The sequence below is a fragment of the Aythya ferina genome (genome assembly GCF_964211825.1).
Source record: "Aythya ferina genome assembly, chromosome: 3".
Classification (NCBI taxonomy): domain Eukaryota; kingdom Metazoa; phylum Chordata; class Aves; order Anseriformes; family Anatidae; genus Aythya; species Aythya ferina.
The window spans coordinates 19,303,293-19,330,095 of NC_140298.1; the positions used below are offsets into that span (position 1 = coordinate 19,303,293).

Sequence of the window (26,803 nt, forward strand, 5' to 3'; positions counted from 1 at the left end):
TTTGGTTTCAAGACAGCATTGTTATTTGGGGGAGGAACCAGGAGCATCTCACTCCTAAACAAAGGAACCTTTACTTGTGTTGTCATACGCACATTTCAGGATAATATTTGGCTTCAAAGGCATTGCCACAACTCCTCTTGTATTTATACAGCTATAACCAAAACCTAAGAACAGAAGGTTTAGAAAGTGATTACAAGTTTCAGAGCCTGATTTGGTGGCACCTGACAAAGCTTTTTTTTTTGCAGAGGACACGTGCTCAACCTTTTTCTGGAATTCAGGCATCACCTGTGGTAGCTCAGTTTTTCTCTTGTCTGGGAAAGCCTTCTTAAAGATGCAGGTGGCAAAGAGAGCCTTAACAGTGCTCTCAGAAAACAAACACTGGCAAGGCTGGTTATGAGCAGTCCTTTTTTGGATCAAGTTCTGCCACCTTAGATCACAGGCTTAAAATAAAAACAGCATGAAATAAATGGGAGTTATCTGAGTAAATGTTATTGCTTTTCCTCTGTGCTCATATTTCTAATTGTCATATGTCCCTAAGTTAATAGAATCATCAAAAGGTCAGCTTATTTTTTTATCTTTTGAAAACATCCCTCTATAGTCACAACAGGATATGGACGAAGGAAGTTACCTCTCTCAAAGCCAAGGTAACACATCAAAACATCTGAATCTTTTTTAAATTAGTGTTTTTTTTGGTCTTTTTTTTTTTTTTTTTTTTTTGGCCTTTTTCATTTTTTAAGTGGAACTTAATCATACCTTCATATATACTGGCTGAAGACTTAAAAGCAAATTAGTTTAATCTCATTGTATAGTACTAATGATCATTTCAATTATTTAATTTCTTTTGAAGTATAAATTATCTCTGGCTAAACCTCCACTCCTAATTGCTTTCTCTTTTTTTATGCCAAATATCTGTGAAAGGCATGACAGATAGAAGGACACTGTACTGAAGAGAGCTCTTAGTCACGTGCAACTTTAGATGAGAGGGCAATTTGGTATCTTCTGGTGTCCAGCCCTATCATCTTTGCCCAGCTATGATTTTAAGTGGAAAAACATCAGTGGGAAACTGCTTTGACTGAGGACTAGATAAAATTGGAACAAGCATGTATGAAAAATGTAACCATTTGACCTGAATGCATTTAATTAGTATATGCATGCTATGGGTATTATGTGGTGCAACTCAACAATTGTTATGATTGAACACAATGATGGCAGTAGCTTTTCATCTATGTGTGCATTTACTGCAGCTCGCTCACGCAATAATGCTGCTGCTGTTGTTTGGACTCTGGTGATTTCCTCTGGTCTCAATCAGTTCACTGTCCCAGGCTCTGTATAAATAGTCAGTCACTCATTAACATACCCAAAGAATTTATAGCTGAAATTTGCAAACCAGATAAACAGAAGGCAGGAATTAAAAAAAAAAAAAAAAAAAAAAAAAAAAAAAAGGCATGAGATTCATTTCAGAATGAATTTCAGAATCATTCATTACTTTCTGAAAAAGAATAAGTGATTTGCTCATTGTAACAAGATCAAAAGATACAGTGGCAGAGATATGAAACTTGGTTTACTGGGTACCAGACCAGTGCTTAAATCTCAGGACATCTACTTTAAATGTTATCTACATATCTAATATGTGGCATTTTCTTTCTCGTAAGGAGAAACGCTGCAGTTCCAGTCACTGCAAGCATTTTTGACTTGTGGAGCCCTAAAAGCATCAATATAAATAAAAAATATAAAAAAGCATCAATAAAACTCATAAATATAGCCTTTGGAAGAATACTGTTAATTTTGGTCAAGCTTGTCATTTGAGCTGTAGCAAACTGAGAGATCGCAGAGCTTGCCCTGTCTCTGCTTGTAGTCAAGTATGGTAACAGAAATTGCTGTTTTGGGACAACTTCAGAAAGGATGACTCTCCTAGATCTGCTGTAAATTATATCTACCTCTGTTAAACTTGTATAAAGCACACTAGTGAACCTATACTGAATGCTCAATAGTTTCCCATCCATTTGGAAATCAAGCCCAAATCTTTGCAGTCACTAGGAAAGGGCACAAGCCTCAACCCTAGCAGAGGCTTGGTTTTATGTAATGACGTGTTCTGATGTCAGCACAGTCTCTTCAGTTTCTTCATATTGTCTGCGTTTCTGCAATACCTGGATCTGTCTCCCTACACAAATGCTGTTGCAGTTACTTACGTCTGTGCTAAACTGATTTAATTTTATTGAATTATAACAAAACAACTCAATCAGTACACGTGACACTTTGCTATTTCATATCTATGTGTTGTTATTTTAACTGAAGACCCAGGCTGTAAATTACGGAAGAAAAATTAAGTCTCATAGCAGACAGACTGATACTAAAATGCTGCACTGGGAATTGTTTCTATTGAATATAAAACACAGCAAAACTAAAAAAGGTGTCAGAAAAAGCACTGAATTGAAGTTTCAGGGAAGAGAGATGTTTCTTTACATGCTAGCTAATAGTAATGCACAGGTACAACATGACATCGTTAATGGCATTCAGTGAAGATGTAAGACAGACTCTTTCTGAGTATTTGAATGACGTACAATGAAACAGATTAAAGCATATGGCTAAGCAGTTGCTGCTGTGAGAGGATCACTCTCTGAAGCCAAAGGGTTTGAATTCTGTAGCTTTGTACTTGCCTCCCTTAGGCTGCTGAGCAGCGTCAGCTCCCAGACTTGCAGGGCTTTCTGTCTTGCAAGCTTTAACTCTCAAAGCAAAAGTCAGTGGCAAGTGGTATTTTTAAGAAGGTTTCTGAACCAGTCTAGGCTCTTGTACTATTATTCACTAGTGATAAAATACTCAGGTTCACATATTCATTCGTACTTAAAGATTTATTGGTGAATACTATAGCATGGGTAAAAATTAATCACACATTAGGCTGTTCCATTGATGGGAATGTGGAAAGTTTGGTGTTGTTCTAAAACACAAACAGATCTGATAAAGCAGAGTTAGCAGTGGAATTTATAAGTGAATGTGTTCCCAGGTGTTTCCTATTGATTGAACAAGTTTAGGTAAAAAGGAGAGGAACCTCACCTGTAGGAATGCAGATCTACAGTATATACATACAGACATATGTATACTGTATTTAGTGCTCAGAAATGATTATTAGATACACATTACTTCATAGAATAGAATCACAGAAAGGTTTGAGTTGGAAAGGACCTTAAAGATCATCCAGTTCCAACCCCCCTGCCATGGGCATGGACACCTCCCACCAGAGCAGGCTGCCCAAAGCCCCATCCCTCATCCTGTCTTCATAGCAGAGTTGCTTCAGCCTCTTGATCATCTCTGTGGCCCTCTGGACTCGCTCCAACAGGTCCGTACCCTTCTTGTGCTGAATGCTCTACTCCATTTGGGGTCTCACAAGAGCAGAGTAGAGGGGGAGAATCACCTCCCTCAACCTGAAGGCCACACTGCTTTTGATGCAGCCCACGATATGGCTGGCTTTTTGCAAGTGCACGTTGCCAGCTCATGTTGAGTTTTTTATCCACCAACACCCCCAAGTCCTTTTCAGGGCTGTTCCCAATCCATTCTCTGTCCATCCTGTATTCATGCCTGGGATTGCCCTGACACAGGTGCAGGACCTTGCACTTTTCAGCATCCTAAAATCCACATTAATTTCCCAGGGGACTGACATTGTTCTTTGTTGAAATGTGAATATCTGCAGGAGTTTGAGTCCCATGTCAAGCATCAGAAGCAGCATACACAGACTTAATCCATAACATTAAAACAAACTGAACTTACTGTTATTTGTGCAATATTTTCAAGCTGGTTGAAAAATTTCCCGCAAAACAGGACTTCCGGAGGTACTTTTTTCAGTTTGTCAAAACAGAAATATTTCTGAGACAGATGGGTTTCATCAAGCTTCAGACAAAACACTAAGAATCCCACCAGCTCACCTGTGCTGGAGCACACGGGCTCCCAGCACCCATGGCTGTAAAATGGTCCCACTGTATAGCCTGCTCCTCTTTAGGGGACGTTGGCCACTCTGGCACTTGCCATTTCCAGGCCCACTTGCTCTGTGGAAATAGCAGGGCCATCCTCTCTGTCTTGTGAACCTGGAAACTACCTGTCACATTTTGCCTTCTAGTTGAGCAGTAGGAAACCCAAAACCTTTGAGAACTCAGCTTATGCCCAGGGTCTGGGACACTCTGAGTCCTGCACACCTGGGAGACCCTGCTCTGGGCTTCTCAGGGCTTACTCTGGTAAGAAGAGACAAAAAGGCAAAAGTTCTGGGAAAAGATCTGGGGGAACCTAAAAGACAGAGCCAGATTCAATGGGAAAAAAAAAAAAAAAAGATGATTTCAAACCCTTTTACCATTTCATTTCCTACAGCAGAGGAGTTCTAATATGCATGCTAATATGGCATCATTTATCCCCCGTAATTTGGGACCTTCCTGTGGAACTTGACTACCTCTACCAAAAGCTACCATACTTGTATTGCATGAAGACTGAGATGTTTGCACTTTGTGATATTTACTTATCTGATGCATTAAACCATGTGACTAACTATAAAGAACTTGAAGCAAATTAAGCAACTGTTACAGCTATGTAAGTGATACCCTGGAGAGCCCCTGTGAAGATAGGCATGAACCCATACCCAGGCCATACTCCCACTGATGAGAAGGATCCAATTTTAACAGTGTGCTTGTCAGCTCTAAGGCCCCTCAATGGAGCAACAAAACTTCTTTTGAAATGCCTCTGCAGTCACTGGGTGGTATCCACTTGTAGCTACAGAGGAAAAAAAAAAAAACAAAAAACAACAACATGGGGAAGCAAGAAGAGACAGATGAAAGGAGGAAAGATCAGGGCAGTCCTTTCTCAAATCCCTTTGATGTAAAAAGGAGATGTTATAGGGTGTGTATCTGTACAAACAGAAAAAATAGGAACAGAAGACAAATAATAAGAAAACCATCAAAGTGAACAGAAAAATTAACTGTAGAGGCTGACTCTGATCTTTACTCTCTATCTCTTTTCATTAGCAGAACAGGACACCATTTAACTAGCAATATATTTTAGAAGGATGCCTTTTTTTTTGGTAGTAGCTCAGCCATTTTCACTCACTCTTGCGCGACACTTCTTGGTAGCTGCATATATATATCAATTACTTCTTCTCATCCAGGACAGATTAGTAACTTCCTAGTAAAAGTTTCAAGACTCTTAAGTAAATAGAAGGAGCACCATAACTGTGTCAGCCCCTTTTTCCCAATTAAATAGCTGAGGGTTACACAAGTACTGATTAGCCTATACTCATGCCCTGCAGGATAAAGAATGACTCTCATCGGGCTTTTCTGTGGAACACAGGACAAAACTCATCTGAAAATTGCTATTCTTTACACAGTATCCAAATGAGAGAACTTCTTACCAGTGGGGAGTCTGTTCATTAATATATAAACCCTAATTGAGGAAGAACAAATGACTTGATTGCCTGAGAAAGTAACTGAGCTGCCTCTCAAGTATGCAGCCATGCTGTGGTAGCTCAGTGGATTTCAGTGGGCAACAGTCAAGTAGTTCCTTCAATAAAGGCAGGAACCCTTTTATGGCTTTCTAAAATAAGCACGTTGTAAGTGAAGCACTTCAGATCTCATTTATCAACAAGAAATACGGCCCCATCCTGGGCAAGTAAAAGCAAGATATAAATAAATTCATGCTGTCTCTTCTGATGGATACTAACCTGCTGCTGGCACGTTACTTAATTTATTTTAGACTCCTTTGAAAATTCAAGCCTTAAAATCACTTATAACCCCATGCCCCTTCCAAAATCCCCTTTCTTTTCTTCTCAGCAGGACAAAGGCTGACTTTAGCAGGATGGGTGCAGTATGGTCCCTCCGTTCTCCCAGTGTCCAAGAACTGCCTCAGCCATGGTCTATGGCTTGGAAGTGTCCCTTTCTGTACCAACTGGGAGGTCTGCAGCAGCATCCAGCCACTGATGTGCAGCCCACTCAGCCTGCAGGCTCAGCTCCCCTCCCCGAGCAACCAAATGCTTTCTCTCTGTTCCCTGTGAAGAAGGTCGAGTGCTGTGGCAGTGGAAATTTCCTTGAACTTCAAATTGCTGTGAAGGGTTCTGCTGCCCTGGCTCTGCAGCAATGTTCTATCTACCAGCCTGGAAATGACTCTAGGAATATGTTTGTAATTAGCGTGTGACTTCGAGCATCAAAGACCACGATGTATACCTTTTTGTCTTCCCATCCATCTTGTCTAGTTTAACTAGCAATTTAAAGTTTCTCGGGGCAATAACTGTCTTTCACTCTGCACAGATAGGTGCCTCACACAATGAGCCTTGATCTGTAAGATTAAAACACTAAGACAGCACAATCAGCAAGTCACGAGAACTGATTTAAGTACAAATAAGCACTGAAACATGAGACGGGAGCTGTTAGAAAACTCTGAGGTTTGTGTGTCCACCACACTGGTTAGCCAAAAATTAAAGGCCATTCTCTCCCAAAGGGCTGAGAAAGGAAAAAGGGAGGAGGGATAGTATTAAGGGAAAGTATTGTACTGTTGCCCTGTTCTTATACTTTCCCAGGCATCTACTTATGGCCAGTGTTGCATACATATTTGATTAGATTAACTTCTAGTCAGATGCAGGGCAGTGCTGGCAAAATGCTTCTGTGTTCTCATACTTCTTCACTTTCTTTTCAGTAGCTACAAATTAGAAAAAAAATATTCAAACTTGGTTTCTTCTGTCTGTATAGCTGGGTTGTTAACCCTTGCTTTGAGCAAGATAGAACTGCAGAATGAATCAGGGCTGCTGATCTCCAACCAGAAGCAACACAAGCTCTACCAGTGTTGCATGTTTTATTTACTGTTTGGGCTCTTCTGGTCTACAAGGGCTGAAACTAGACATAACGCCTAGTGAAATATATTAAAAAAGAAAAAAAAGAGAAAAAAAGAAAAAGGCACTTTACCTCATATTACCTCATACTGCAATGGTCTTACTGTTAATTTTATCTACATGCCTCTTCATGTCTAGCTGCCAAGGAATAGCAGATCTTGTATTGGTTTAAAAATAACAACGCACCTTAAATAAGAAAAGAAATAATTAAAAGAATGAAAGAGTACAGAAAAGAATATTTAAACTGAGCAGCTGGTGATTGCTGTCTCTTCTCCCCTAATTTTAGGTACTTTTTTCTTCTACTCAATTGGTTTCCCTCTGCTTATGCACATGCTTCTACTTTTTCTAACATGACATGAAAATGAGGTGTTATTGCTTGACAAAGCAAGAAATTTTAAAAGTCATTTTCTTTTCTATACAATGAGTAATTACTGAGTTTCCCCCCTTTTAGTCAGGTATAATGTATTGCCCAGTGAATGTGTATTCAGTACAGTTGTTTGAACTACAATGTTACATGAATGAACTACACGAATAAATCTATCACTTATGCTGTTAGGACTTCAAGAAGATAATAATTTCATTCTGCTAAATTATCATACTGTTTATTATTCTATTATTTCTACTTTCAATTTTTAAACCCACAGGAGTGTAAATAAGTGTAAATGACCCCTGATGGGCCATGTGGTAGGTCAAAGGTGCCCATCTTGAACACAAAATCTTCACAAGGGACTGCAGTTCACATCTGAAACCTGCTGGCTCACAGCAATTAGCTGTGAGTTTCAGCAGTTCACAAAGGTAACGCAGCCTCTTCCTGTAGCAGCTGCAGCAGAGAGAAATAACAGATTGATGGTGAAGGGGAGGAGGAAAAATTGAGAACTTTTTTATGTCACTTGGGGCATGCTGTGCACTGGGGGGGCTGCCAGGAAGCTTACTTCTGTACCTTCTGGACTGGTGGGGAGTCATCCACGTCAGGTGTCACAGAGCAAATCCAAGATCGGCCACAGCTGTGGCTAATTTAACACCGTAACGAGTGAAGGATAAGCACTGGATGCTAGCAAACTGGAAATTCCTCCAGAGCAGGCAAACAGTTCTCGGTGGCCAAAAGCCAATGAAGCAGCTCAGCTCTATCTAGTCATAAAGCTTCTAGCATAAGGACAGCAGGAACAGGAACGTGTCTGTTCCTACGTGCCAAAAAAACCCACAGGAGGAGGTAGGAAGCCCGATTCAGGCGGTAACTACAGAGCCAGTATAAATAACCAGTTTAGAAGCTGAGCTTTCTGTAACTTTTTAGTGACAGACATCAGGGAAATGATTGCTGTTTCTGTACCAGAACTACAGCTGATCTAGTTCATCATTCTGCTGCCAAGAACCTGCCTTTCAGGTATCTGAAAAAAAACTCCAGCAGTTTTTATATATATGTAATAATAATCTATTCTTGTCCTCATATTAGGTCCCTTATTTCAAACACCCTGCTGTTATCTTCTGAATAAAGGAAGATGCTTAATCTTCTTTGTAATAAATCTATTGGAACTCATTACAGAATACTTGATATGTCAGGTTGTGTCTTCTCTAAACACAATTAAAAGGATGAGACACAAAATCTTGATATTTATCCATACTTTGTAGTTTCAGCAATCACTTCAGCAGCTCCATTGGAATCATTTAAATTCCTTTAAAAAGCTAAGTAATGTTAATTTAAAATTTGCAAATTTTCCAACTGCTTCTCCTGTTAACCCTTTTAGTAACAAGGCCAAATCAACAACTTCCAAATTTTAAATTAAATAAAGGCAGTCACTGGTATCTACATCTACTGAAAGTCAATGTGCTATTGAAGGAGAGGGCAAAATATGCCCTCTCCTTCAGATATATAATATCAGATGTTAATGATAAACTCCACCAATATGGAGACCAATAAGCTCATGGGAGAATTCTAAGCAGTAAAGTTAACATGGCATGTTTGTGTGTTTTAAGGTTGAATAACAGCTATTGCAAGCCAAAAACAATATTATAATGCTTCTATCTTGACTGACAGGCGTAAAAACTTTCAGTAAGAATTCATTTCATGTGCAGAATGGGGCCAACCAGTTGTAAATAGCTACAAGAGAGTTAAGAATTCTCATTATTTTCATGGATCAAGGTGCCAGCACTGTCCAGATCTTTATGCTTTTATTTACCTATCTGCATCTTTATACACCATTGTGCTTTTTAGAAAAGGCACTCCAGTAGTGCTTTTTACATAAATGAGCATATTCCCATAACCCAAATATGTAACCATTTCCTTTATTTAGATGGAAATCTTTTTATGTTGTTGCAAGTTCTTGATTTTTTTTTTTAATATTATAGTAGTCAAGAAATCACCAGAATGCCTTTCTGCATATTTTTTAATGTTAGGTATTCTTCTGTTTTCCATTTTTATCCCTTACAAAATTCCTTGCAAAAAAATAGACAAGTGATATAAGTAACAAATTTATAATGATTGTAACAGGGAACTACATTCGACTTTTGATTTTTCGATCACCACACACTGTAAACTTGCTTGCATCACCTCCCACTGAAGTCCATAATGATTCTGACATTGACTTCAGTAAGGTCACAGTTTGATCCTCTAGAAGCTTATGGGTGCTTCCAGACAGAAGGTATGAAGAAACACAGGGGCAGGTACATGTGTGTTTGTTTGTGGGAGCAACAGGCAGGTCACACCTCTGTCTTGTATTCAAAGGCTATGTACTCAGCTAGATTCTTCAAATTCCATCAGGGCTTGGTGGGAAAAAAAAAAAAGAAAAGACTTTGTTGGCAACTGAAGACATTATAAAATAAACCCTCCAAAATATGTACCAAAACTGGACTATTGCAATCAAAATTTCCATTTTCTGAAAATAGCCATCATGTACTAGTAGTTCAACAAAAAAAAATGTACATAATTACAATGAATATGTCTGAAGAGGGACTGAGAATGATCAGGTGTAGGAGTATTTTCTGTGGACATATGTCTGTGCTACTGCAGAAAAGCTCTGTCTGTCTTCATCATGGATACCCAGCTCTTTTTCTCAGAAATAAAATAGGCTATAGTAAAATAGGAAAGTTTTTATATTTGCTTTTTTTTTTTTTTTTTTTTTTTTTTTCAAATGACACAAGCCACAGGTTAAATTAAAATGCAAGAAGAGCATGCTGTAGGACAAAACAACACTGTTTCAAACTACAGCACTGTTAAACTACCCGACTCTACAGGCACATGATTTTTTTTTTTTTTTTTTTTTTTTTTTTTTCATTGTGCAAGCAAAAGCATTCCTGTTACAAGGGGAAATTAGTTATCAGAGCAAGATCATACAGCATAGTAGGGGAGCCCTGCTGTTACTTGCTGAAATAACGTCAGAACTGAAAGGAGGAGGTATTAAATGTAATTCCCTGCTGCTTGCTCTCTTAAGGCACAGGCAGCTCTCAACTGGAGGCCTGCTCGTTGCAATCAAAGTTTGCCCTAAGAGACCTTCTCCACCATAAAGCCATAAGCAGCTGCAGCAGTGAACTATAAAGCTCTTATTAAATTTAGGTACAATTCTGGAAGTCTTTGCAAAGGAGGATCCTCATTCTCTGCTCTATTACTTCTGAAGAGGGCCCTACAGAATTTCACAGCATCTCTGACAGGGTGAGGCTGGCAGGGACCTCTGGAGGCTGGCGCAGGGACACCCAGAGCAGGCTGTGTCCAGTTGGATGTTGAACATCTCTGAGGAGGAGATACCACAGCTTCTGGGCAGCCTGTGCCAGTGCTTCCATCACCACACAGCACAGGAGGGCTGCCTGGTGCTGAGGGCACCTACTGTGCTACGCTTTGTGCCCGTGGCCTCTTGTCCTGACACTGGGCATCACTAAGAAGAGCCTGGCACCATCCTTTTTGCACTCTTCCTTCAGGTGTGTGTGTGTACTGCTAGTCAGGCAAGAGAAGGGATTGTCCTGCTCTGCTCTGTGCTGGTGTGGCCTCACCTCAACAACTGCATGCAGTTTTGGGCGCCACAGTATAAGAAAGACATAAAACTATCAGAGTGTCCAAAGAAGATTTAAGAAAATGGTGAAGGGTGTAGAGGGCAAGACATATGAAGAGCAGCTGACGTCCCTGGGTTTGTTCAGCCCAGAGCAGAGCAGGCTGAGGGGAGGTCTCATGGCGGCCTGCAGCTCCCTCACGAGGGGAGCGGAGGGGCAGGCGCTGAGCTCTGCTCTCTGGGGACAGCGACAGGACCCGAGGGAACGGCATGGAGCTGGGACAGGGGAGGGTCAGGCTGGGGGTTAGGGAAAGGGTCTGCACCCAAAGGGTGGTCGGCACTGGGACAGGCTCCCCAGGGACATAGTCACAGCAACAAGCCTGATGGAGTTCAGGAAGCGTTTGCACAAGGCTCTCAGGGATGTGCTATATATATATATATATTTATATATATGACTATCTCTGGTTGCTCCAGTCTCCGATTTTATTTTGCCACAATTCAATCCTGTATCGTGCTCTCCAAATCACCTCTTATCACCCTTACAAGCTCCTCCCTCACCTCTAATTAAACTTACCTCATGAATTCTTTCTCCCCTCCCCTCCTGCCTTCCTTCGGTCACCAGAGCACAGGGGCAACCCTGAGATGCCGCGTAGCCCCCTCTTCCCCTGTAGCAATGTTGCCACGGAGGAAGGATGCCCGCAGCAGGGCACAGAGTTACTCTTGGGTCCCTGGCTGCTCCTCAGGCCCCTGCTATCAGTGCTGAGGTATCTCAAAGGCACGGGGAGCCCGCTGGGGCCGAGACCTGGGCAGCAGCTGCTGGCAGGCAGCAGGGCTTCTCCTGGCAACGTGGCCACCCAGGGAGGAGCCCTGTGGCCCTGGCTGCTTGCCTTTACCTCCCAGGGCACCTCCTGAAGGTGCGGTCTCCCTCACAATGCCCGTAGGGCATTTTGATAGAGCTTTCAGCAGCTCCTATTTATAGCTCACCTGTCTTATTTTTAGTGCTGAGTAGAGGTTTCTGCAGCGGGAAAGGTTGGCAGGGTGCATGTGGGGAGACTGAAAGAGCGAGCAACAAAACTTGTCAGCTCATCACATTAAATATTTAGAGCTGTGGGGCCGGGGCTGCTGGCAAACATCATGCTCCTGCAGGCAAGCCTCTGTGGATGGTCTTGGGTGGAAGAGCTGAAACAACCAGATCAGCGATGTTTACAGGCTGAGCAGCCCGCTTGGAAATGTGCATCCTGGCAGTGTTTCTCTGTGAAGGTGTTATAAAAAAATACAATTTCAGAAACTGTAATGCACTCCACACACTTGATGCTAAGGATGTGGTTGGATGGGCAAGGAGGCTGTAGGAAAGCAAATTTTTGTGTCATCAGAATGATATGCTACTACGTGGGATATGAATAATTGAAGTGTACGTGCCAGTCATCAAAGTGCTTAGTTTTCAATATCCAGTCTTTAACATCTTAGAAAAAGGCATTATTGCAGGAGATCATTTTTTTTTTTTATTTTTTATTTTTGGAGAAAGTGTGTTCACCATGAAGGATATGTCCTCTCTTTCCTTGGTATGTTAAATTTACATTGAACTTAAAAGGAGCTGCATGTGCGTAATGAACCAACGGATAGCCCAGGGCGTACACATTCCTCACCGGGGTCCATTATGTGCATTAGGTGACCAAATGATAAATTAGATATGTGAACGCTACTCAGATATTTTGTGCAGTTATTTAAAAATGTACTTATCCAGATATTTGTGTCTCCTCCATTTCAGATTGTGTTATCTCAAGAAGAAACTGTTGAGGAGTTGGTGCCACAGATAAACTGGAACTGAAGAACCTGCAGTGGAAGAATTACAGGCCACAGTATCATTCAGAGGTTTGAATACCATAACAACTGCACGGGCTCATGTAATTTTGAATCAAACCCTTCAGAGGATTCATAGCAGGGATTAAATGTGGTGCTTTCAGAGTCCAGAACATTTCTTACCATATCACCTAAAGGAATATTTAATTAACTGCTTGTTATTGTATATGCTTACTCATTGTGCTGTAGCCAATGCAGATGAACATCTTTGTTCCAACTAGTGAGTTAAACCTGCTATAAAGCAAGAGATGAGGAAGGACCCTGTGTGTAGCATACTGATCATTGGTGTTTATCATGTAAAGTTAAAGGGTTTTAAACATCAATAGCATGCTCTGGAAAATAGTATAAACTGCAGATGACAAGTTACAGCAGTGTCTTGCTCTAAGTTTTAAGTAGAACGTCACTGCTGTTCCAGAGTCATTTTGGTGACATCCCCTCTCTAAGGCTTTCTTGAGCCAAAGTGACATACAGGGCAAGAACATATACAGAATAAAGCAACAGCTCTACAGGAAGGAGCTTAAACTTTCAGCTTTAGAAAATTGTATTTAATATTTCCAGCAGCTTCAAAATAAAATATGCCCAGGTGGCAAGTAGAGGAGAAACTTCACCTCCCTTACAGTCTTCAGATTAAATCAGGCAACTAAACATTTTATCTGCTAGCTTCATGTCTTCTAGCAGATAACTAGAGGTGACAAATGCTCTGAAAGGCAAGCTATGTTTTAAATTTCACCTAGGCAGTTAATTTGCAAACAAATAACTGACTAGTCCTTTAATTATCCCATGGTTCTGTTGGTGATAGACAAGAGCTATAGCTCATATTCCCTCAGTTATGTTGGTGCAGTAAGAATAACAAGAAACTTAAAAAAAAAAAAAAAAGTATTTTTGTTACTGAAGTCAGCACTTGCATCTCTGAATTCACACAGGGAACAGATGCGATAAGTAAGAAGATACCATTTATACACACTTGCTATTTGGGGTTGAACTGTGCTTAAGAGAAAGTTACGTAGATCCTAAGTCTGCAATCAAGAAAAGTTGCTCTTAATGTGCTGATACTTTTAGAACCCGGACAAGGCTTTTATGTCTTTTTAAACAACCACTTTTCTCCTATCAGTTGTTGTTTTGACTGAAGAAAAGGAAAAACAAAATGAGCACCTCATGAAGAAGATATAGAGCTATTTTGAAGAGCTTCCTTTACAAATGCTCCTCTTGGGATTCAGTCTCTCACATAACACAAATCTCTTGTCTGAACCATCCTTCTCCGTGAACAGGTAAGTTCTGAAGCTTTTATTGCCTTTTAATCTAATGGACAGGTTCCTAGCTGGTGTTTAATTAACATATGTTATGCTGGCACTCTTGAAAAGAGGAAAAAAAAAAGGTTTATTGGAAGCAAATTGTTAAAACAAAGAAATTGAGAAAGTTGAAGACTAAGCAAGAGATGAAAGACATCAAAAAAAAAAAAATGCTGGTTATCCTCATAAAGACAGAAAAAGCTGGCTTTTTTTTTTTTTTTTTTTTTTTTTCTTTGTAGAAAAGCTACCTTTGCTTTCTTCAGACTTAGCCACCATTTTCATTCTGCCTGTGGTAAAGTTTTGCTTACAGTTCTAATCTTGTTCAATTCAGTAGCAAGATTTTCTGATGACCCTTTTCTGCAGGCATAAGGAAATGATAATCTCAGTGGCTATGCAGAATCTACTTAGATATATTTCTAAGCAATATTAGTCTGTTACCTGAAGAAAGAAATACAACTCTTTCAAAGGAATTTGGTAAAGTTGTACTCAGAGTTTGGTTTTGCAAATGTAGTTTGAGATTAAGAAATTTTTAATTCCAATTCACAAGCCAGAATAAAAAGATTTGAACTTCGAACTTGATTATTGTGACATTTCAGTTATGTTCTTATTTTCACTTTTTCTGATAAAATTCAATCAGGAGAAAACATGAAAAAGTAACAATAAATATCAGTCTTGTTCTGTAACCTTTACTCAAGTGAGTAATAGGACCAAGTTTGGGGTGACTGCTGTTGCTTTAGGACCATGGTAATGGGGAATTGCTTGGTTCTTAAAGATTTAACTATTTAGCAAAATACAAAGTTGTATACAAATTCAGTGTTGTTGGACTTTCCAAGAGGCACAGCAACTAAACAAACAATTGAATGATCTAGCAGCAGCAGGAGACCTGCTAATGCAAATACTTAGTGGAGTGACTCATAAAAACAAGCCAAAAGAAAAACATTAACCAGCTTGCCCTTCTTCTTTCCCTTTTTCCCTCCCTCCTTCACTTCTCTCCACCTCTTCTATCTTAAAAGCACAAACAGATTAACACCAGGGAATTTTTCCCTACTTCCATGAGGTACACCCCAAAGGACTGGTAAGGGAGGCAAAAGCGAGATGCTAGTTCATCTTAAAACCTAAACCAATCTATAAAAGTCTCCCTCTTGCTGAATCACTGCAGGGAAAGAGGTCTGAGGAGCTTCTCTAGCTGCCTGACTACACTCTTTAGTCACTGTCTTTGTGTACAGGGCTAGTCCAACCATGGCTGACAATGCTGGAGTAAAACAAACGTTAAGACTTACACTGCAAATGTAGTTGTGCTGCAAAAACTCTTCAGAGGCTTTAGAAGCATATATATTTATAACATAAATAATTGGAGACTCCTAACCTTTTTCAATCTTAACGAATTTGTGGGATTTTCCTAGAAATTTCTGTTATCCTTTAGTCCTTTGCTTTCCTACCTATGTGTATTTTTAGTGAACATTATAAGCTGGGTGTACTGTAATGTATTTGGATTTTTCTCTGCAGTTTTCTGTGGCATTACTACTGTAAATTTTCTTTCCAGGAAGCTGCAATCACATGAGTTTAACTAACAGACCTCTTACATTGTGAAGTGATCGCAGTAGCGAAGGATCCAATTTGAATCAATATGACATTCAATCTATTAGGTGAAGGTTATTTGCAGTACAGGAAATTAAAAATATTATTGTCTGTGGTTGCCACAAACAAATTTATCACCGAGGAAGGAGTCCATTTTCTTAAGGGGCTCTCTACAGCACAAGTCTTACTGCTCAAGAGAACAAACTAACTGCCAATGTTTAGACTACCCTGTGAACGTTAGTGGAGATTGTGCACCTTGCAAATTCAAACACACTGTAAAGACTGGAGATTATTTTTATAGTCTTTTATATTTGGTACAAACTACATACCATACAAAAATCTGTCTTCTCACTCATAACCAAACTAACCTGATTGGTACGTACAAATGTACTTACATCTGCTCATTTAGCTCGAGTACATCTTAATGATGCAATTATAAATTACTCTTCTTGTTGTTGAAATTTTAAAAGTAATGCCTATCCTTTGTGTTTCTCATCTAATATATAAATAGCTTGATTTGATTCTTGGAAACCTTTAATTTCTGGCTGCAATAAAATAGTAGAGGAACATGTTTCTAAAATACATGTTTCCAACCACTGGAAGGAAGTGTATCTTACTAATATCTTTATCATTAATTTGCAGTAATGATCCAGAATTCAAATCAGCAGGAAGGATAAAAATATAGCAACAAGCCTTAAATGGCTTGTTGACAGAGAAGCTTTAGAAATAAATTTAGCCTCAGTCGCAGCTACAGTTACCATTTGCCATTCTTTTTCTATGGCATTGTACTCTGTATTTACTATTTCAGTGTGCGTCTGCACATCGTCCCTCAAACCTTCATAGGAAACTACATGGCTAAATGCAACCCCATACAAGAAGGCAAGATTTGGGAGCTGGTGCAAGAAGTCTGTGCTCAATGCCCAGTTTCAGGGCACACTGTCATTCTCAGACTTTGTAAACAGGGCTGGTGGATTCTGCAGGTTGTAGATTCATGAAACTAATTAGGCTTTACAGTTGTAAAGTACCTCAGCTTGGATGAACCCATCCACCAGCCATATGGAGCACTGCAGTAATTTAGTCTCTGCAGTGGCACTCAAGTAGAGATTATTTCTAGGGCCTGTGATGAGGTTAGGCTTGGAATGGGGGGATTAAAACCTTCACCTGGGACTCTTCTGAGTATCACTTTTCTACATTCTTTGCTGAATCTACATCTAAACAGCTAAAGGAAGGATTAACACAGATTTAGTTTCTTTTAGAGAAAAGCAAGATCTAATACAGTTTTGCAGGTTGAGCTTCACCCTTTCCAAAAGGAAACCCAAGACTACAGGTTTCCAAGCCCTTCACGCTTAAAGAAAAAGTGACTAACATAGATGCTGATGGATATCTGTGAGATGTAATCCATGGTATTGAGGGCAAGTCAGATTATTGCTGTGATTTTTTAGTAATGTAATCGTTTCATTAACTTGTTTAAAAATAATTAGCAGAGTCTGTTTTATGATTTTTTCAAAAAATCTCCTGCTGGGTGCAGATGGGTGATCCCTGTTGAAGTGAAGTTCAGGAATATCCACTGAAGTATTTAATTCTTATGACAATGGCACATTCCATGGCATTGCTATGTCATGTGTTACCTTGGCTGTAACATTATGTTGCTTAAATCACTATGAAGCCCTCTTCTCTGTATTGTGCAAGAGACCTGGTGATTGCTTCCCAGCAATGATGAGAATGAGTTATGAGCCTCTCTGCCTTTTCCTAAAATAACAGGGAATGAATTTCATGTGGGCAAACACTTGACTCATTCTTCTTGGAACTGATAGCTTACCACACAGGACTTGGAGGCTTCTCAGTGAACCAGTCATGGTTCACAGGAAGAAGAAGCCTCCAGAGGAGCTCAGACACTCAAAGAATAACATTCCTGGCCAAAAATAACCCTGAGCACTGAAAACAAATCGAAAAAAAAAAATATTGGTTTACTTGTAAATCTGTTGCAGCAACATGTACCTCCAGACATATCTGAGAGATGAATGGTACATCCATCTTTGTCTCTTCACTCTTCTGTTTCCAAGTAAAGCTTCTTTCCAACCAAGCCAATGCCATGTAAGTTATACATGGCTTATGACCATGGGTCACCTGAGCTATGTCAGCTGCTGTTGGTGAAGACACTGGTGCAAGATCTGAAGGTAAGAATGGCTGCCCTCGGACAATTGCAATGATACAATCACCTCCACAGAAGGACTGAGAAAAGCAGGAGAGCTTAGGAAATGCCAAAACTGAAACAAGGACAGTATAAGAGAGGGATAGTCCTGCATGCAGTGTTATACAGTGAGGATGGGCAGGCTGCATGCGAGGCATATCCCAGAGAAGCATGGAAGCTACTAGATTGGTCTAGTAGCGTAGTGGGCTGCAGTGCAATGCAGCCTGTTGCACTGGGAGTTTCAGCGCTGTTTTTTATGGATGTGTGTGAATGTGGGTGTGGACCTGAGGTGCGTTCAGGACACTATAAGCGGCATATCTCCTCAACGCTCATGCACTTTGGTGAACTGGAGATCTCTTTTTCTCCCATAGCTTCCTCAACTGCTATCTCCTATAGTTCTGTAGCTGACTGTGGGGAAAGTTATGGCCAAATGTACACCATATTTTTGGACCTCTGTGTTTTGTCTTGACTGACAAGCCTTCAGCAGACTTGTTGGCACAAAGTAGGAAATGGCTCACTGACAGCAGAAGGAATATGTCCTTCTTGGAGATATGAAGCCTTCCTTGGATGAAGGAGCTGCTGTGTACTGCCAGCTAGCATTCTTGCTGATTGTTAAGTTTCCAAATTAAAAAATGATTTAACTCTACATGAGACAATATGTGCTATGAGAGGATGATGTGGTTTGGATCTTTATTGCACAGATAGGGAATCCTAACCATTCACCTTTTTTTTTTTTTTTCTTCTAATTTTCTTCCCTTGTCCCTTGCAACCATTCCTCTCTGGCACCAATAAAACATTCTTTCCTCCCTCACAATTTTAAATAGGGAGGTAACGAAAGTGATCAGCCTGACAAGAGTAAGGGGAAGGGGCTGGAAATGTTTGGTGGTAGTGGGAAATAAAGGAGAAGAACTGATCATTCCTCAAAGTCATTCCTTTGCTTCTGAAAATATGTAATCCTGGCACTGATGCCACAGAAAGAATAATCTTTCCTGTTGCTGAGAAAATGTTGGGAATGCCTGCTCCGAAAAGCACTTAGCATCCTTGTCTGTATGCTGACACATCAGCCTTCATTCCAGAGATGGCATGGGTCTCAAAGGAAAGAATAACATTTTTATTCCAGAATATTAGTGGCCTGAGGCTAATCTCTGTGAACTGTCTACAGCTGAAGCTCTTCTGCACTGGGAAATGACATTCATGTTGGAACAGGAATGCAGGAAATTAATGTGGTAACAAATGTGCTAAACACGGCTGTCTATATTTGTAGTTGGGCTCTCATTTGTGCTAAACCCGGTTTACCTACACAGGAAGCTACAAAGGGATTGTGAAGTGGGTATAAATGCTAGAGTCACAGGTATTTAACAAGACATGGAATACCCCAACTTAAAAGACATTGTAATGCACTTTACTGGTCTAAACAGAGGGGGAAACAAGTAATTAAAAGAGGCCTTTTTTTTTTTCTGGTCATAGTGGCTTCATGCTGAGGTCAAGTTTATGCTTGATTAACACAGATAAGGAAAGCGAAAACCCCTATGCACATCTCTATAAAATAAATGAGGATCATAATTTTATATTAGTCTGTTAAAAGCAACACGCTTAGCATGGTTATGTTTACCTGTAGATATTGGTGTCCATAACCCTAGGAAACACCTAGTGCCATCTGCCCATTCTTGCAGAGGTTCAGGAGGGATCGCTTAAAAATGGCAGGTGCACACTGACAAGAAAATCCCATTTGCTAAATGTCTTTAAGGAGCACAATGCCTCTGTTCAATCCAGCCGCTATTTTTGTTAGGACCTGTGCATCACTAGGAATGCTTCCTGTCATAATGCATTATCTTTGAACAAAAATGAGTTACATTTTCCTTCTGTGAGAACTGGGATCTGGAAGTACCTGTAATGAATTTGTACAATTCATAGCAAGACTGGAAACATTAAGCAGTAACTACTTAATCTTATGGCTACTTTATTATCATTTCTTTGTTATTAAGATAGTACAAATAATTGAAATTTTAATCTGGGATATTTGCTTAGACATTAAGACCACTGTAGATTCAATTCATGTTGCAGTGCTGTGGGTTAAAGATGAATTCACTGTTACAATGATATGAAATTATTGGATCTCAGCAGTTTTGAGGTAAGAGATAGAGTTGAGTTGGTTGCACTTGCTGTCTACCCACAAGCTGTACAGAGATGATCAAAAGGTTAGCAAGCCTTATATGACTCTGGTATTGCTGCATGCTAATACAAGCAGACCTGCAAAAGCAGGATCTTCTCCTGAGGTTAACCTATAACATAACTATTTTAGCAGGCATTCTAGTGCAGACATAATAAAAATAACAAGGGTATGACCTTGGGGAGTACTATAGTTGTCACTTTCTGATTCAGACTGTATGTCCTTTCCATTTAGCTTGAATAGAACTATACAAAATATTTTTAAAATGAAGGAATATGCATAGTACAAGGTAGAAGATGTTAGTGGTGTTTTAGTTCTGTTTTCATGCCGCATAGAAAGTGAGATAGAATTTTGGATATGTTCCTCAAGAAGAGGAGCCAAGAAATTCTGTTTTTAAAAACTGATACTGACATTTATTCATAGCCAGAAAGAATGAGGCACCTCCTGTGGCTTAGTTACCCCACTTTCACTAAAGGATTGCTAATGCTAAATTGTCCCTAGTTACCCTATTTTCAAAATGTAGAAGCAGTACTTATGTTATGAAAATTAACTAGATAGTGTATGACAAATTGCTTTGAAGAGAGTATCAAAGAAATTGTGTACTTTTAAAAAGTACTTGGTATTTAATAACTTATCAGATAGCTGGCTTCTGCTCCCTCTGTCTTGCAATAGTTTTGCAATTTGTTTCAATGACAGTAAGATGACCTCCGGAGTTTCTACAATTTTCAGCTATGTTTTGTTTGAAGATTGCAATGCTCTAAATAACTTCTGTATTTTCTCCAACCCCAATTCTGTGTAACACTCAAAAATAGTCCTATGATAATTCAGGAGACAAAAGATGTCCTTAGGCCCTAAGATCCTTTAACATTTTAGGTATTTTGTTGCATCTACACTCCAGCAGTATGTTGGATGCACATTTTCCCTACTTTCATTGCTCTTCATTCACTATTTGAAAAGAAAGCCAGTTGTTCTGTCATTCTGAATAGTTGTGACAGATCCACAGTGACTTCATGTGGATGTGATCAAAGTGAAATCATGCCTAATGAGAAGAACTAATAATAAACAGCATAGAACCAGTGTACAGTTGTGCACAGTTTGAGAATAAAATGTGTGCTCACTTAATGTAGAGAACTATTGTTTTGTAAGAATAATTTCCAAGCTACGGGAAAATAAATTTAAAACTTGTGGCATATCTCCTCATCTGAAAATGCAGGGGAATTTAGAGCTGCATGGGAAGTTTGTGGCTTAAACCCATCTCTGGGGAAAGTAGAAGTGTTGATGAAGTAAGTCAGGGTAAAACAGTGACAACTCATCCATTTAAAAAAAGGTAACTGTATAGTGATACATCTGAGAGGGTCTGCCAAGAGACATGATTTTTTTCTTACGCTGTTCTTGTCCTCTACTCAATGTACATACGTCTGTCTATTCTCAAAGGTAGGTACTGAGCTGGCAGGACCTTTAGTCTGGACTGCTTTTTAGGGGCTGTACCTTTTTTAGGAGCTTGTACCTCTGTGAATGGGAACAGGTTATGCTATGTTCTGGCTGTGCCAGCCTTCTGTGTCCTCACCTGATGGCTTCACACCAGCGATGGTGACCTCAGGCACTTCTTGTCTTAGCTGCTGGCAAGGCTCTGGCCTTCTAGCACTGGGCATTTTGTAGCTTTCCCATACTTTTTTCTAGTCCTCCAGATCATTCAGGTGGCATAAGTGCACTCTGGCTTTTCATGGTTGCAAAAGAGCTCTTTTTATACTTCAGTTGCTGGGAAAACAACAGGAGTACATGAGCCAGATTTCATGTGTCAGTGCCATGTGCAACAGGTGGACAGAACTTTGTGACTTTGTTCTTGCAGATGGATGCAGAGCTGTGTAGGACACTTCTTCCTTCCCCAGTGCAGACATACAGCTGCTTTCCAGTGGGAACTTCTCACTGTGTCTGCAAAAACTTCTATGGTTACAGCAGTACTTAAGTTCAGGGTTGTTCAGACCCCTGGCATAGAACGTGGTCTGTACCAAGTAAATTGTATTGGATTTAGAATCTGTTGTTGACTCTCATTTAAATCAACATATATGTAGGAGAAACAATTAAATATATTGCTTGCTAACTACACAAAAGATGTATGTATTCTATTGCATCTCATTCTACTATTTTTGTCCTTTGGTTAATAAATATAATAAACATGCCCAAGTTAAATACATTACTGCAGGATGCTAATATACTGAGGATATTGAATATAACAGTCATCCTGGACAAATGGTCCAACAGAACAAATGAAAAAGTACATAAATAAGTTTTTATGATTTGATGTGATTATTCTGTCTTAAATTTCTAGGGACAATAATTATCACTCTAATTTCTTTCTCAGAAGTCCTAAATAGCAAGATAGAGGAAAAAAAAGGACCATCACTGGAGTCACAGTCCAGTAGCTGACTTAGATCATCTATAGTGAATTTTAGTCTAGATTATTTTAAACAGTCAGTTTTTTAGCATATGCATACTTAAGGGAGTCTCTCCTAAGAGCACAAATAATATGAAAGAGTAATATAGTTGTGCTTTATAGAGGTACACGTCCATTATAATTTATAATGGTTATTATAATTTACCTGACCTTGGTCAAGCTTTAATTATCTGTTACTTGTTAGCAGACTTCTGCTTATTTTATAATAAATAGATCAATTATGAGAAATAGAGTATTTAATGCAAAGAAGGCTTGCTGCACTTACTTTTTAGTACAAAATAATAATAATAATAAAAAAAAAATCTGTAAGCTTTCCAGCACACAAAAATGCTGAACTAATCACTCAACATTACTTTGTGTTCTTTGATAAAAGTTTCAGCATTGCAATAGAAAACAACAAGTTTATCTGCCCCATGCAATTTTCATGCAGATCCCACCTGAGCCCTGAGCTGTAAATGTATATACTTTACATAGGTTCTTATTTTTGTGCTGTACATGCTCAGGGTTGGAGTAAAAACAAAACAAAACAAAAAAAAAGAACACACAAGCACAAAAAAAAAAAACAAAAAAAAAAACAAAAAAACAAAAACACAAATCAATGTGCATCTGAAGACTGGGTTTAGCTTTGTACTTAGCTTAGCCAGAATGGTTACAAATACAGTACACGAACTCTAGAGTAAGAGTGGAAAAGTAGACCACTGTCATACATTCCTTTAAACAGCACACAGCTTCATAGATACTGCTACTTTTCTTACTTCTGCACCATGCTCTGTGGATGTCTTCAGTAAATAAAAAACCACAACAGTGTATAGGTGATGCTTACGGCCTTCTGAGTCTTCACACATTGTGGCAAGACCATCGAAGAAATCCTCTCATTGTTTCTGTCATTCTTCTGTTGTTGATCACATCATCCCTACCAAAGGCATGTAATCAGAGCCTCTTATCCATCTGCATACAGCAGATAGCCCTGAAATTTTCTGTCCTAAACCATTTGTAGGGTACAACTCTAGTCTTGTTTGTGTTGATAATATACCCATGTGAGTAGTATTTCATGAGTTTTCCTGTGGTCCTTAATTTGACAGACTTTGTTGGATAGGGGCTTTTAGGCTGTCATTGTGTTTCATTTCCCAAATATGATTGAAAGAGGCCTGTGCTCTAATCTCCATATGACTGCTGGATTTTTATATTCCAAACACCCACCGGGAAATCTTAACTGCAATACGCCTAAAATGTGGCCTATAGCTTTTTGCAAAATTTATGGACAAGTTCACAAATACTAGTCATGCTGAGAGACGGTACTCATTTTAATCCCCAAAACACCACGCTGAATAACGTTGTGTCTCCTTACCTGTACACTTGTTAAAAATTATTTCACACACAACTGAACAGCAGGGCAGATGAGTCCTTGTATGAAGCTTCATATCTCTTTAAGTTTAGTGCTTGAAGGCTGTGCATCAAAGCATTTTGTGCATCATTAGTTTGTTCCTTGCCAGACTATGTGGTACCCACACAAATATTACCATCTGGTATCTTCTGTTTAAAGCAGCTGTTGTCAGAGTATTCCAGAATTTTAATCGGTATCTAGATTTCTAAATACCAAAGCCAAGATACCTTTGATCTCATTGCAAAGGGAAGAGCTTCTCGAGGTATGGGGCTGCGTTACAGATTGCTGATCTCCTTCTTGCACTAGACCCATGCACAAAAGGGCCATGTTCCGGTTCCCAGTTCCCAGATGATAATTGACTTATTTTAGGATAACTTTCTGTGAGAACATTTGCAAGGTAAGTAGGCTTTACAAGTTTGGCTTATATCAGACAGAGGGAAACGGCGAGTGGAGAGTGAAACAGAACAAGAGTTGTCCACTAAATTGTGATGGGCTGGGAATTGTTTGGGCTCTTGAGCTTTAAGGCAGTATGTAAATGAAAACCTGGTATCTTGGTTTGGTGCAATGCTTCTTGGCCTTACATTGATAAAAGCAGCTACTTTCAGGATTAGGTAGATGTTGGTCAGATCACAGTTAAATACTGAAGCAATTTGAACAGCTTTGTAAGCAGCATAATCCTAAAAAGACCAGTATACAATGTGATTTTTATTTATTTATTTATTTTTTCACAATAATTTATTTATCATTTCAGAAGGAGGCAGTAGTGGAAAGATATTGATGAAAAAAAATGGCAGGAAAGGAGCTTCCACAGCTGACAAGTAACAGGTGTGAAAATTCTCATTTTCTTGAATCACTGGGAGTTTAACTTTTAAGCTACAGAAGTAATTTAGTAGGAAATTCGGTGTGATACAGTGGTGAGAAGTAGTATTGCCTTTGCTACAGATGCAGGACTTGGTTATTTTGTGACCAATAGAAAAGTGGGTTTTTCTCCAGGGACACTATTGGTATTTTTTTTTTTCCAATTAGTTGAGTTTTGCCATTGGTGCAGTATATAATAGTCATGACATGTAAGTTGTAACTATAGGAAACAATGGTATATTGCTGAAAATTACAACTCTTTCTAGGAGTTATTGGAGGGGAGAAAAATGGAGGACTTGTTGCTATAAGTAGTGGTATAATGTAGCCCAGTATTTATTCCTGTCATAGCTAAATAATATTGGCATGGGATTTCTGTGAAACACAGCAGAGTGTAGGTAAGAAATCAGTGGATACCTTTAAAGAAGGTTTAACCTTGAAGTATTCACATATCAGTTCTCCGCTGTCTGATCGCACCCATTCCCAAAAACAATAAATGGAAGGCCATTCCCTTCCAAAATTCTAAATATAACATTTTTGTCCCCCTAACCCTTAAAGACTTATTCTTCTATGCTGTGGAAATCCTGTTATTTTTCACACTTTTTTCACTTTTAGAAACCGCTGAAGCTAATGCTGTTTCTAGGGGATGCTCTGCAGGAGTGTTTTGCAGTGTGAGCACTGGGGTTCACAGGTATTGCAAAGAGAGAGAAGTGCTTTCCTGTGATTCTTCTGTAGCTTCTCACAGCTCTCCTTGCCTGCTGAATTCTTATGATTAAGGTTTTTCCACATTTTTGGCAGCTAAAGAAGCCATGTCGGCTTGACATCTGGTTGTCCCATGGAGTCTAGGAAACAGGTGGGGTACTTGTCTCTTCAAATTCTGCTTAGTACAGCATTGGTGGTGTCTTCTAGATGGGGACTATATGTTTCCTGCTGCTTGTAGTAATCTACCTGCCTGCTTCTGACACAGCAGCCTGGATGCCCTTTCAATTGAAACTGTACTACTTCTCCACCAGGGATTAAGGGAGTGGATCTGAGCCCTAGGCTTTCACACAGCTATTGTGTCTGATCTTGTTCAGATCAGAATACAATTCAACAGTGAGCTACATTTATCCTTTTTAATAGCTCCACAGAAACAGCACAGGAGATGAATTTGGATGAATATCCTGAAACATAGTGTATATGAAGACATATGCTCTCTTTATTGCCCTTACTTATATTTAATGTATATCATTTATTTTGTAAGCTTATCAGTCCAGGCAAGGGAGTGTGTTTCTGTAAAGCACTTTGTTTTCCCTCTTCTCTGACTTCACTGAAGGCAGAGACAAGCTGGAGGCACCCACATTCTTTTATGCATATCTACTGCTGTTCATCAATCAGAGAGCAACAGTCAGCTCATCAAGGCACTTTGCAACCTTTGTAATATGCAGTTGCTGGTGAATTTTCCCCTTCCAGCATATAATTGCTCAGTCCCTACTTTATCATGGATTTAATAAGATATTTTTCTCAAGCATTCAAGTGCTTTTGCTAAAGTACAATTATAGAGATTATATTAAGAAAGGTCGTGAGTTGAAAAAATGTATGAAGTCTTGTTTGGAAATGAGGTAATATTAGCAACGCAAATTACATGAAGTTTGGAACTTGACCAAAACAACTTAAAGAAGAGCAATTTTTGGAAGACTAAGATATTTTTTGAATATCATAAAAGTGTTTAAAGTATTGAGAATATCACAACAATGCTGATTTTAAACGGTTTTGTTCTCACACTTAAGTAAATTAAGAGTGATTATACTGCAGCAAATATGATTCTGGCAATAGAAAAACAAATATAAGTAGAAGGAGAACCAACCGAAGAGATTTTTATTCTTTAGGAAACTCAATGCATGTGTCAAGCCTGACATTTCCTATTTTCTTTGTTTAAACAGGCAAAACTAATGTGCCTCCCATTGTTTTTCCTTGTTTTTCTTGTGCCCCAAATGTCATTTCAGTATGAATAACATATATGCATACATTCTGCTTGTACTAGAAATCATAGCACTTAGCAGGGCATTCTGCTGTGCCTTACTCTGGTTTATGAACTCTGGTTTGGCAGACCAGAGTTCATAAGAAGTAGTCATCAGAAAGGAGGGAGCTTACAAAGCCATGACATTTCAACAGTACCCAGCTTCCCTTAACAAAACTCTTGGTAGGCAGAACA

The 26,803-nt window shown here is 39.3% G+C and overlaps 1 protein-coding gene across 2 annotated transcripts in view; it reads left to right on the forward strand.

Annotated features, from left to right (window-relative positions):
• The first annotated feature begins 13,808 nt into the window (after positions 1-13,808).
• The window catches only part of KCNK2 (potassium two pore domain channel subfamily K member 2), a 131,326-nt gene continuing 118,331 nt past the window's right edge, over positions 13,809-26,803 (forward strand). For both annotated transcript variants that reach the window (XM_084512778.1, XM_084512781.1), the window contains exon 1: positions 13,809-13,955. The gene's annotated coding sequence lies outside the window, so the exon portion shown is untranslated. The remainder of the gene's footprint in view (positions 13,956-26,803) is intronic.